Genomic DNA, 10219 nt, shown 5'->3' with positions numbered 1-10219 from the left:
ATTATTTTTAAATACCTTAAAAATAATTATTTTCATAAACAAAGATCTATTTGTAAGCCGTAGCGAGTAGATTTGGTGCATGAGTTAACCTCAAAACTGAATATAGCTCTATCCAAAGTTGACTTTCATAAGACGCTGAAGACGCACGAAGCGAGCGTGATGTAAAGCTGGCGGGGCACCTGGAGCGACCCCGCGCAGGTATTTCAACTGGTCGGGAGAGACGATGCGTTGGTAACCACGGCGATCTGTACACACAGACGATGGCGACAGCTGTAAAACACCATAAAAAGGTCCACGGCGAGTGAGGAACACCTGCAGTCGCAGAGGTGGAGGCAAAAGAGCCGACATTGTCCACTTCTGCGCCGTGACACGGCCACCGCTATGAGCAGCTGTCACGCGTCCCAGAGTGCACTGCTCTGCTTCATCGCGGCCGCTTCAAAGGCCGCCGTGGCCCCCAGCCACACAGGCAGACACGCGGCCCCGTAAATCACTACGCTGCCCCGCCCAAGCTTTTATCCTCACAGCCCCTCCCTCTCATCTATTCTGACGCTGTAATATTGATATGCAACCCTGCGGCTGGCTCCTGGCTACAATATTCGACTGTAACGTTGGCACAATAATTCAATAGTTTAGTGTGTACACAAATGAACAGCTATATGACGATATGGACTGACATGATAGGGGCCTTGAGGTGACACTTCCATTATCATGGTTTTGAATGACATCATCTTAGGGGCCTCTGGTTGTAGAGGGGCCCTGAGCACAGGTTTAGTTTAAAGGAGACATATCATGCTGTTTTTCAGGTTCATACTTGTATTTGGAGTTTCTGCAAGAACACGTTTGCATGCTTTAATGTAAAAAAAAAACATAATTTTGTTCTCCTACTGTCTGTGTGAATGTAGCTCTGTTTTACCGCCTGTCTCTCTAAGACTACCTCCTCTTGAAGAAAAGGCCCAGTCTGCTCTGATTGGTCCTCGTTTCCGGTCGTCCGCATCTGAACTTACGTTGTCTTCACAGTGTCTTTACAGTGTCCTCACAGCGTCTTCACAGTGTCTTCACAGTGTCTTCACAGTGTCTTCACAGCGTCTTCACAGTGTCTTCACAGCATCTTCACAGTGTCTTCACAGCATCTTCACAGTGTCTTCACAGTGTCTTCACAGCGTCTTCTCTTCACAGTGTCTTCACAGTGTTTTCACAGCATCTTCACAGTGTCTTCACAGTGTCTTCACAGCATATTGTCAGTGTCTTCACAGTGTCCTCACAGTGTCTTCACAGCGTCTTCACAGTGTCTTCACAGCATCTTCACAGCGTCTTCTCAGTGTCTTCACAATGTCTTCACTGAGTTTGATGACACTCTTACCGGTGTTTCGTTGTGACATAACAAAAACTCCTTTAAAGGAGTTTCATTTTTTTTAAAAAGACATGAATATACAATATGGGAGCTTTAAAATAGTTTATTATTCTGTTCATGGTGCATACTCCAACAGTAAATCAATGTATCATTGAGTTATTAACTAAAAGTACCTCCTGTTTGCATTCTGGTTGAAGTTAAATGAGCCTTTACGTTGCTCTCTTCAAATCAGATGCTTTGATATTGAGTTGAAAACCTTAATTTATTTGTGTTTACATACTGTATTTTTTTTTTGCATTGGTTAACAATTCTCTTTAATCAGTAGAGGAAGTGCGCTTAATTATCATGTATAATATAATACTGTTATATACGCACTAACACACTGTGTGTGGCAGCAGAGGAAATGTCATCGGCCTATTGAACTGAAAATGGTTTATCTGTGCATAAATATCCTCCATAGTTTTTAAATAGCGAAAGAATTCTTAATATGAATGCAAATTGTCTTAAATATATGTTATTATTATGTATTTGTATGCCTATTTGACACCTTAAAAATAAAAAAATAAAAATGTGTTTGTACTGTGCAAATACCTGTAAATAACCGAAACAGAATCGGGTGTGATATTTTGATATTTCCACCACCGTTAATGCCCGCATGACTGTTGGTAGTTCAATCAGTCACCGCCACAGTCACCTCACTGACCTTTAGGAGATCATCCCATGAGATTTCACAGTGAAGCGGTCGGACAGCGGCGGTGTCATTCCTCACTGTAAACAAGGGAGACGCAGAAGCCGAAGCGTTGCCATTTCTGCCTGAAGGTGAGAGCGAGCCGCCTGACATTCACAGCGACACTGCACGCTGCTCTTCATGGAGGCGGCTGTGTCAGGACTCCACAGCGGGAGTGCTCACTGATCAGGCGTCGCCCGGCCTGCTGCAGTTAATCTCTTAGGGGCATCAGAAACAGTTGGCTGCTGAACGGATACATAACCCACCGAGCTGTAAAGCGTATCATCGTGTCACCTCGCCCGCCCTCGCTCAGTGGGCCGCCCGGCTGATTGGCCCAACCCAACACAGAGGTGGCCCTGGGGCGAAAGTGAGCCGAGAGCCCCAATTCACCTCCTCCATGCGTATGTGTGTACGGACCACATTCGAATCAGGGAATGGATGTAGTCACCTTCAAGTCTTATTTGTACTGTGACGTTGAGACGACGTGTACGGCCGGTCGTTGCCGATGTGGCATCCCCCGCTTTATGGTGTGTTTGACTGTAAATGACCATAAATTACTGCTGCATTGAAGAAGACTTGAAACAAGAGATTGAGACATAAACTCATGTTTACAATGTTTACTGAGGGAAAACATTAGGAGGGAAGAGAGAGTCATTTTCTCATCGATTTCTATACAACCAGAGGAGTCGCCCCCTCATGGTCAGGAGGGAGAATGCAGCTTTGCATTGGCTTTACTTTTCAGATCCGGAGGGTTATTTCACTCTATTAACTCTTATTTTACAATATAGCGCACGAGAGCAACACATCGGCTACTTAAAGAATAATAGACGAGGCAGATTTTTCTGCGAGTCCAGAACTAATATTATTATTGCCATTTATTTACCTATTTATGGATTTCTCCTCAGACAGACCTGCACATTCCTCTGGTCACAGTTATTCATGTGACACACTTACACAACACACTTTCTTACACACACACAAACAAGACTCCCACAAACAAAAAAAATTGAATAATTGCTTCCATATTCAAATCATAGTTTTCTTCATACGTCCTGTATCGTCGGTCTGACGTGTGATTGGACGACGTCACACAAACAAAATACAGTTCAACTAGAATCACCCTCTCACGGTTGCCTCCAGCCCACCAGGCAAGTTGCAGTTTACATCCAAGTCTGTTTGAAATGTCATCACTTCAATCATTTATCTTGACGCCTGTCCCGTGTGTTTCGTGAGGTCACATTGAGCTTTGATGACAACCGCAAAAACCTAACTTATCAAAACAACCATACAACAGTTTGACTGAATTACAAAAACAAAAGAGAATTTATTTTGCAATGAACCCTTCATTTTTACTTTGCTTAATATATTGTATACTACGTATACTAAGGGAACAGTTACTAAAATCTACTACTTTTGTTTTTTGTCATGAACTTGCTTGGTTGTGACAGATTTACAAATGTCTCGGAGACAACGGCCATGACAAATAGCATCTAAAACAAAACATTAAAGGCTAATTTATACATCTTTCAGGAAGCTTGTGAATAAAAACTACACTGCCGCGAGGAGCTAGGCGGTAAACACGGCTCCTAGAAAGGATCGCCCGTGTGGAGATGAGTTGTTGTTGCAAATGGGCTCCGATGTGGGACCAGTCCCTCCACAGGCCACTTTCACAGAATCCACCACGTCCTGCATCGTCTTCACAATAAGATTTAATAGCCGAAGCGCCAGAAACAGGTGTGTGACGTTGGTTAACAAATCCCTCAGCAGCACCCCGGCCCCTTCCTCTCCGCGGTGTCTCATTACTGAGCTTGTGTGTCTCCCTGCCTGCGCTCATATCTGCCCCCAATTAGAACAAAGTCTATCCCAGTAAAACTCTGGCTGTCACATCTCCATCTGAACGCCTGATGGGTCGGGTCCCATGCCGCTCAGGGCCACGAATTAAAGGCTTCAACGCAATGAAGTCCCCTGCTGTGTTTGGGCGCAATGACAACGATGCTTTGATTTAATAATTCAATTGGTTGACAAAATCCTTGAATGGAAATGGCAGAACCTCCCCCAAAATGTCGCAATCAAAGTTTCGACTAATCATTTTTGAAATGATGAAGGAAAATGGGCCCCAAAACATGAAAAAACAACAGCAGCAGATGAGAATATGACATGATGTGTGGAAGCATTAATGCCATATATGAGACAAACAGCGATGCAGTGCATTGATGCGCCAGAGTTACACAATAGTGACAATGAAATTCAATACTTCCTGCTGATGTTTCACATTCAAAGCCTACCGAGAAAGGAAACTACTGGCAGACTTTTAATGTGAAACATCTGTGCAGGAAGTATTGAGTTCCATTGATGGTAATTTACCATCAGTCAAAGAGAGAAGCAACTGGAAACCAGAGAGCAACATTTTGACCATCTAGCCAGGGACAACGTTAAGGTTGTCAGGACTTTGCCTGTTGCTGGTTTGTTTATTGCTTTTGTCACGTTAAATAATCACATTTTTTTTCCCCACACTAACTAGAAATGGATCAGGGACGACACAAAGACATCGACCTCATTATCCTGTTGGCTCACTAGCAGCCAAACGTCAGACAGGTTCAGAGAGGTAAAAAACAAATCATTACTTTTTTCAAATGACTAATTCACGATCAAAATATATATTCTTTTCGGGTGGGAAATACCTGCTTTTATTCGGCACCAAAAGTTTTGGGGATGTTTAAAACCTTTTATTCTCTAAAAATGTTATCAAAATAACCTTCTTTTTTTTTGCATTTCGAATGAAGCAAACACGGTTAACCAGGACTAAAATGTCCAATGATTGAGGCGGTGGGAATAAAGAAGATCACAATGAAAGCCCATGCACACAAACAGTGGTGGTGAGTGTAACTGCAGGCTCAGCATGAACCGTCAATGAGCAATGTGTCCCACACAATACAACACAGGCGGCTGGAAGCTGCTCCGTGTCACAGGATCTGCTGACACACGGAGGTCAGGCTCGATTCACTGAATCAGACGGTCCCTCTCCATCCCTGCCTCCGCTCTGCCACCTCACCATGCCGCTGAATCCCCACTTTCATAATGCCCTTTTATTTGGCAACTCATTTCATTCATTTATTTTAAAGTAGCGATATTATATGACGTGAAGCGCTTCCGACTACTGCCACTGTGCATCAAAGGCACTGCAGAAATAAAGGCTGACTCGACTTTATGTATTCTAACACCTTGATGTATTGTTTAAAGTAAACTCTCATTTATTTCTTTGGATCTTCTCTGAAAGATGTTTTGTGTCAATAATGATGTTCCTAATCAACTAAACTGAATTCTCGATCATGCTTTTGAAAATAACTTATTTTTTCCTGTATTACAGACGCAGTGTAAAACAGACGGGTGACGCTGTGAATTGAAACAAAAACGAAACAAACTGCATGGTTAGGTTTTATAGTTTGGCTTAAAATATCTCATGATTTCTTGGTGAGGAATATAAAACGCTCCGGGGGTTAATGCTGTGAAACGACATTTTACGCTACTTAAAAGGTAAGGTATCATGAAAATATCTTGGATGGCCTTCAGAAAGGTATGTTAACTGAAGTGTGAACTAAAGTGTAAACAACGTAGCATAAGAGCTGAAGACGCGACACAAACGTCGCTGATGTTACTTCAAAATAAGTCACATATCATGACGTTGAAATGTCACCATGGCTGGTTAAATCCTCCAATATTTCCACAAAACTAACTTGTGGACGTGCTGAGGCGCTCGGGCAGCTCGCTGAAGCGTGCACTGCCACGCCACGCATCCACGAGTCACCGAGACGCTAGAGAATGCTAACTGCAGCCTTCTCACACATGCTAACAATGACAACTAGGGCTGCACCGTCCGGTCCAATGCACCGACTTTATGAAACAGACTGGACGTATGAGACTAATCCACGTTAACTACACATGCTTTGTAATGTCAGTTACGTTCATTAAACTCATTTTGTAGTGGCCCAGCAGTCCCTGATCTCATGTTACCTTCACGGACTGGATATGAAAAGTTCATGGATGAAGGTTTTGAAGCGTGACGAACTAGCTTAATTTTTCTACCAAAAGACGCGCCGTGGTCAAGCATGTGAACCGTGACAATATAACATTCCCGAGGTTACAACATTTACTAGAATAAATCATTGACTCCTCTCTGCTCACTCGAACACGCTCTGTCTTCTGTGGGCCATCTCGGGTTCCTGCTGCCGCCCGGGGACATTTGCAGGCACTCGACTCACGTTTGAAAACTATTTTCAGAGTTACAACGGAGCCCCGTCCTCCTCTCTGCACTCCAAAAAAGACCTGTCGCGGGAGCTGGAATGCTCCCCCCCCCCATCGGAGGTGTTAATGAATGTCAAACGAGCAGCTGTTAGTCATCTGATATTAAAATGCTGCTTCGCGCCATGTCAGGCGGATGCTTAATGTGCTTTACAGACCTGTTTTTACTCCCTTTTTATGTCAGGGCTCCAATAATATATTCTTCGCCAGAGGTTGAGGCTCTTAAATGAAGTTCAAAAGTTAAAGCTAAACAAGAGGCATGTGATACTGTTGGTCATTCAAACCTTAGCTGATGTTAATTCTAACTTATTAGGATTCAAAGAGCAGCACCGGTCACAAAGTCCAGCCGACGAAACACTGCCCAGATGATATCGCCATGAATTATCATTTAAAGTCTTTTTTTTTTATAATCCAAATAAACCAAAACAAATACAATTTGCATCTAATTTGAAGTCATATTTAGGGGACCAGTAAAGTGCTAAAGGTCAGATAAGTCTCTCGATAATGACTTTATTACTGTTGCGCAGCCAATTATCCTCCGATTAGCTAGAAAAGGCCAATCTCTCCCTCCTGAACCGTTATCTACATCTACAGAATGGTCAGTTAACTCTGTGTGAAAGGGTCTGAATAATCTCCCTCCATCTGCAGAGCTGCATGTGTGCATATCATGTCCATGTGTGGGAAGGTGCAGGAACCTTTAGACCTCATTAACGTCATTATATACACTGGGTTTTGGTAGGAATGTGACACTTAATACTCTCCAGCCTTTTTATACTCTCAACATTTTAATAAAGTGCATGGACGTTCATGCTGCAGGGGGACAGTAGGACAGTTAGATGCCTTTAAACCCTGCATCCCTCCGTATCTTCTCTAAAGACAAGGAAGTCAATGGTGAGTATGGTTGCAGTGGTAGTCATGTAAACTGGATTATACTTCCTGGTCTACGTTTCCAACCAGAAGTCAACGCTGACTTGTTAAAAGTTGTGTACCTTCAATAACATATCAAATTTTTTTTAAGCCAGACCATGATGAAACCGAGAGCTGGGCCAGATGAGAGCAGCATGGTCTGCTGCTGCAGGTCCGGGGTGCTGTGTAGACCTATTAGTGCGGTGTTACTGTGCAACTCCTGGACAGGAATGCCAGACTCTCTGTACTCTTGTAATAAACTCAGTGGTAAAAAGAAGGGCCCTGATTTGAAAGCAATGGTATTGTTGATGTCAGTCTGTACTATAGCCGCTGATACTATAGCTCTCTTTCTCTTACTGTCCACCTCTAGCCAGGAATAATACCAAAGTCACCCAAACCTCATCTTAGTCCAAGCTTATTCACCTGTCAGTCCTTCGCTGAGTCCTGTTATTTTGTAATGACCCAGCTTCTTTGAGAGAATACATCTAATCAAGTATCATGTCATCTGATATAATGAATAGATGGATTTTAATGAATGTCTACTGAAGACGCAGATGATTGCATGTGGAAAGCAAGAGGACGAAAGTTATTTGCTTACCTGACAGGATGAACAAAGTCCAGCAGCCACAACATGGAAAAGAGAGGAAAAGGACACGTTTAGACTGAGTTGCAGACATTAAACATAGAAAACAGGACACGCGAAGATACTTTCCATTACAGAATTATGCTTTTAATCATTGCAGAGTACAGCAACATATAGTCTTCACGTCGACTTCACATAATATGAACACAGTAACACATTCCCCCTACGCGACACTCGAGGTTCCCCTCCAGTCGGGTTTGGAGGTTTCAGGGACGGCTTGTCAGTTCTACTCATTATATGCATCGTGTCCTGGTTCACAAGAAACGTACAGTTTCTGCTCCCTATATGCATACAAAGTCTTTTCAAAATAAACTTCCAAAGTAGGTTTACTTAGTTTTTAGGTTAACCTGGCTGGTTAACTTGGTTAGGTTAAGACCACTTCCTGCAGGACTGAGGCACAATGCGTAAGTTACATAACAATCGAAGCTCGGAGACTTCAAATGAAACACCAACAGCGGTCTCCTGTGTGAAAGTCTGTGTTTGTTTGGACCAACCATTGATCTCGACTTCCTCCTTAAGAGGACTCTACAGCGAATCAGTTGCCTGAGAGTCTCCAGGGGCCTTTATACTCGGGTTTTACGCAGAGATGCAAGCACGCAAGACCCGCAAGGGCCCCTTGCGTAGTCCCGTCAGCCCTCTTGCATGCGTGGCCCAAAATTTCTGACTATCCGTCAAAGCTACGCAAGCCAAATGCAACCCGCAAGACTGTGACTGGTCCGCTAACCACGTCCTTTCTGAGTCTCACATTTCCGGTTTCAAAGCATAATATCGCTGTTTTTAAAAGCCAAAGCAGAAACACAAACAATGGATCCCGTTGAAGAACGTTTGGCTGAAGAGGTCCACAAATATGAGCATTTATATAACCCGTCTTTGACGGAGTATCAGGACACGCAGATGAGGTGAATTCCTGAAGGGAGATATCGGTGAACGTCGGTGTGCAGGTCGACTCTAAACGGTCGTTGCGTCACCTGCTGTTCTGGCGTATGGAAAAGGCGGGAACTGTAAACCAAAACGAGTCCGTCGATGCAACTGCGTGGCCAGCCGCAGTTGCGGTTGCAAGACTGTATATCGCCCTTATTGCTGTCGCAGTTGGGTTTACGCTGGAGTTAGCTGAAAGCCCGCTGCGTCTCATACAGTATCAGACAAGTTTGGAGTGAGAACGCGTTGGTAGGATTTAGATTATCGATGTCATCCCTTAAAACCTGACTTTGTACATTTTATTACCGAGCCCATATTCAATGTGAGAACATTCACACCTGTCATGTTGGCATTTGCTTGGTAACACTTGTCATAACTCAGAAACATGATCAGCCTGGAGAAGTTCTTCAGCTATCATTTTTAATCCCACGTTAAACGACAGGAAGTTGGATACACATCAACAAACGCGCGTACTGCTGACGAGCTGAAACTGCACGTAGCTGCAATCCCAGTGTCAAACCGACCAGTTGTTCAAGTTTCTGCAGGAGAAAAATGTATGTAGCTTTGTATGTTGTGGATCCACGTTGTGTGTAACTATCGCGTAGACATTTTGCACAGACTGGATGGAGAAATAAATGAATATGTGACCTGGAGGACGCGGCACACTCCTGATTGAGCTAATCTTTACCATTTGTGCTCTTATGGTTTGATAATGAGTCACTATCATTGCTGTTGCGCCACCGTGGAACACACTAAGCTGCCGTAAATTGTTGCTCAACAAAATAGTTTTGTAATGGGTCACAATGTCTACCTAAGGCGTCTGCTATCCCCTCTTATAGCTTGTAGATATAGAGACAGATCCATCATGCTGACTCACCTTTAACAACATATTTATAAACCTAAGCTTAACCTTTAAATGAATTCCACTGGATTGTTGTGTAACTATCAGAGGAGCTGTTTCTGTAGTGGCAGTGAAGAGTTATTGGTTCACTGTTAGAACAAAATCATTTCATAAGAGTTATGAAGCGCAGACCAAGACTGTATCTACTTTATATTCTACACTATATATGTTGACAACCAACAATGTATGTGGACACCAGCCATGTGTTGTAGTTGATCCCAAAAGACATGTGTAATATGTGCTGCTAGTACAGTATCCACTCTTCTGGTTTTAGGTTTTCCATCAGATGATGTCATCAGTGAGGTCCAGCTCTGAGCCGAGGCGCTGCGTTTTAGTTCATTCCAAAGGTGTAGGATGGGGTTAAACTATGTTGCATGAAGGCAACCATTTAAAGAAACGTTGTCCTGTTGGTCATCGGGTTAAAGACGCTAACCAATTCATTTTGTTCCCTGATCTTTCTCCTGTATCTTCTGC

General features: G+C 43.3%; 1 protein-coding gene across 1 annotated transcript in view; it reads right to left on the bottom strand.

The window, feature by feature from the left end:
- arid3c (AT rich interactive domain 3C (BRIGHT-like)) overlaps positions 1 to 10219 on the bottom strand; it is a 69294-nt gene that overhangs the window by 23910 nt on the left and 35165 nt on the right. The window lies entirely within an intron of this gene.

Source organism: Clinocottus analis, unplaced genomic scaffold (assembly GCF_023055335.1).
Source record: "Clinocottus analis isolate CAN_PGR_092001 unplaced genomic scaffold, fCliAna1.0.p SCAF_7, whole genome shotgun sequence".
Taxonomy (NCBI): domain Eukaryota; kingdom Metazoa; phylum Chordata; class Actinopteri; order Perciformes; family Cottidae; genus Clinocottus; species Clinocottus analis.
Note: the sequence above shows the minus strand (reverse complement) of the source record. Positions and strands in the feature narration are given on the sequence as shown.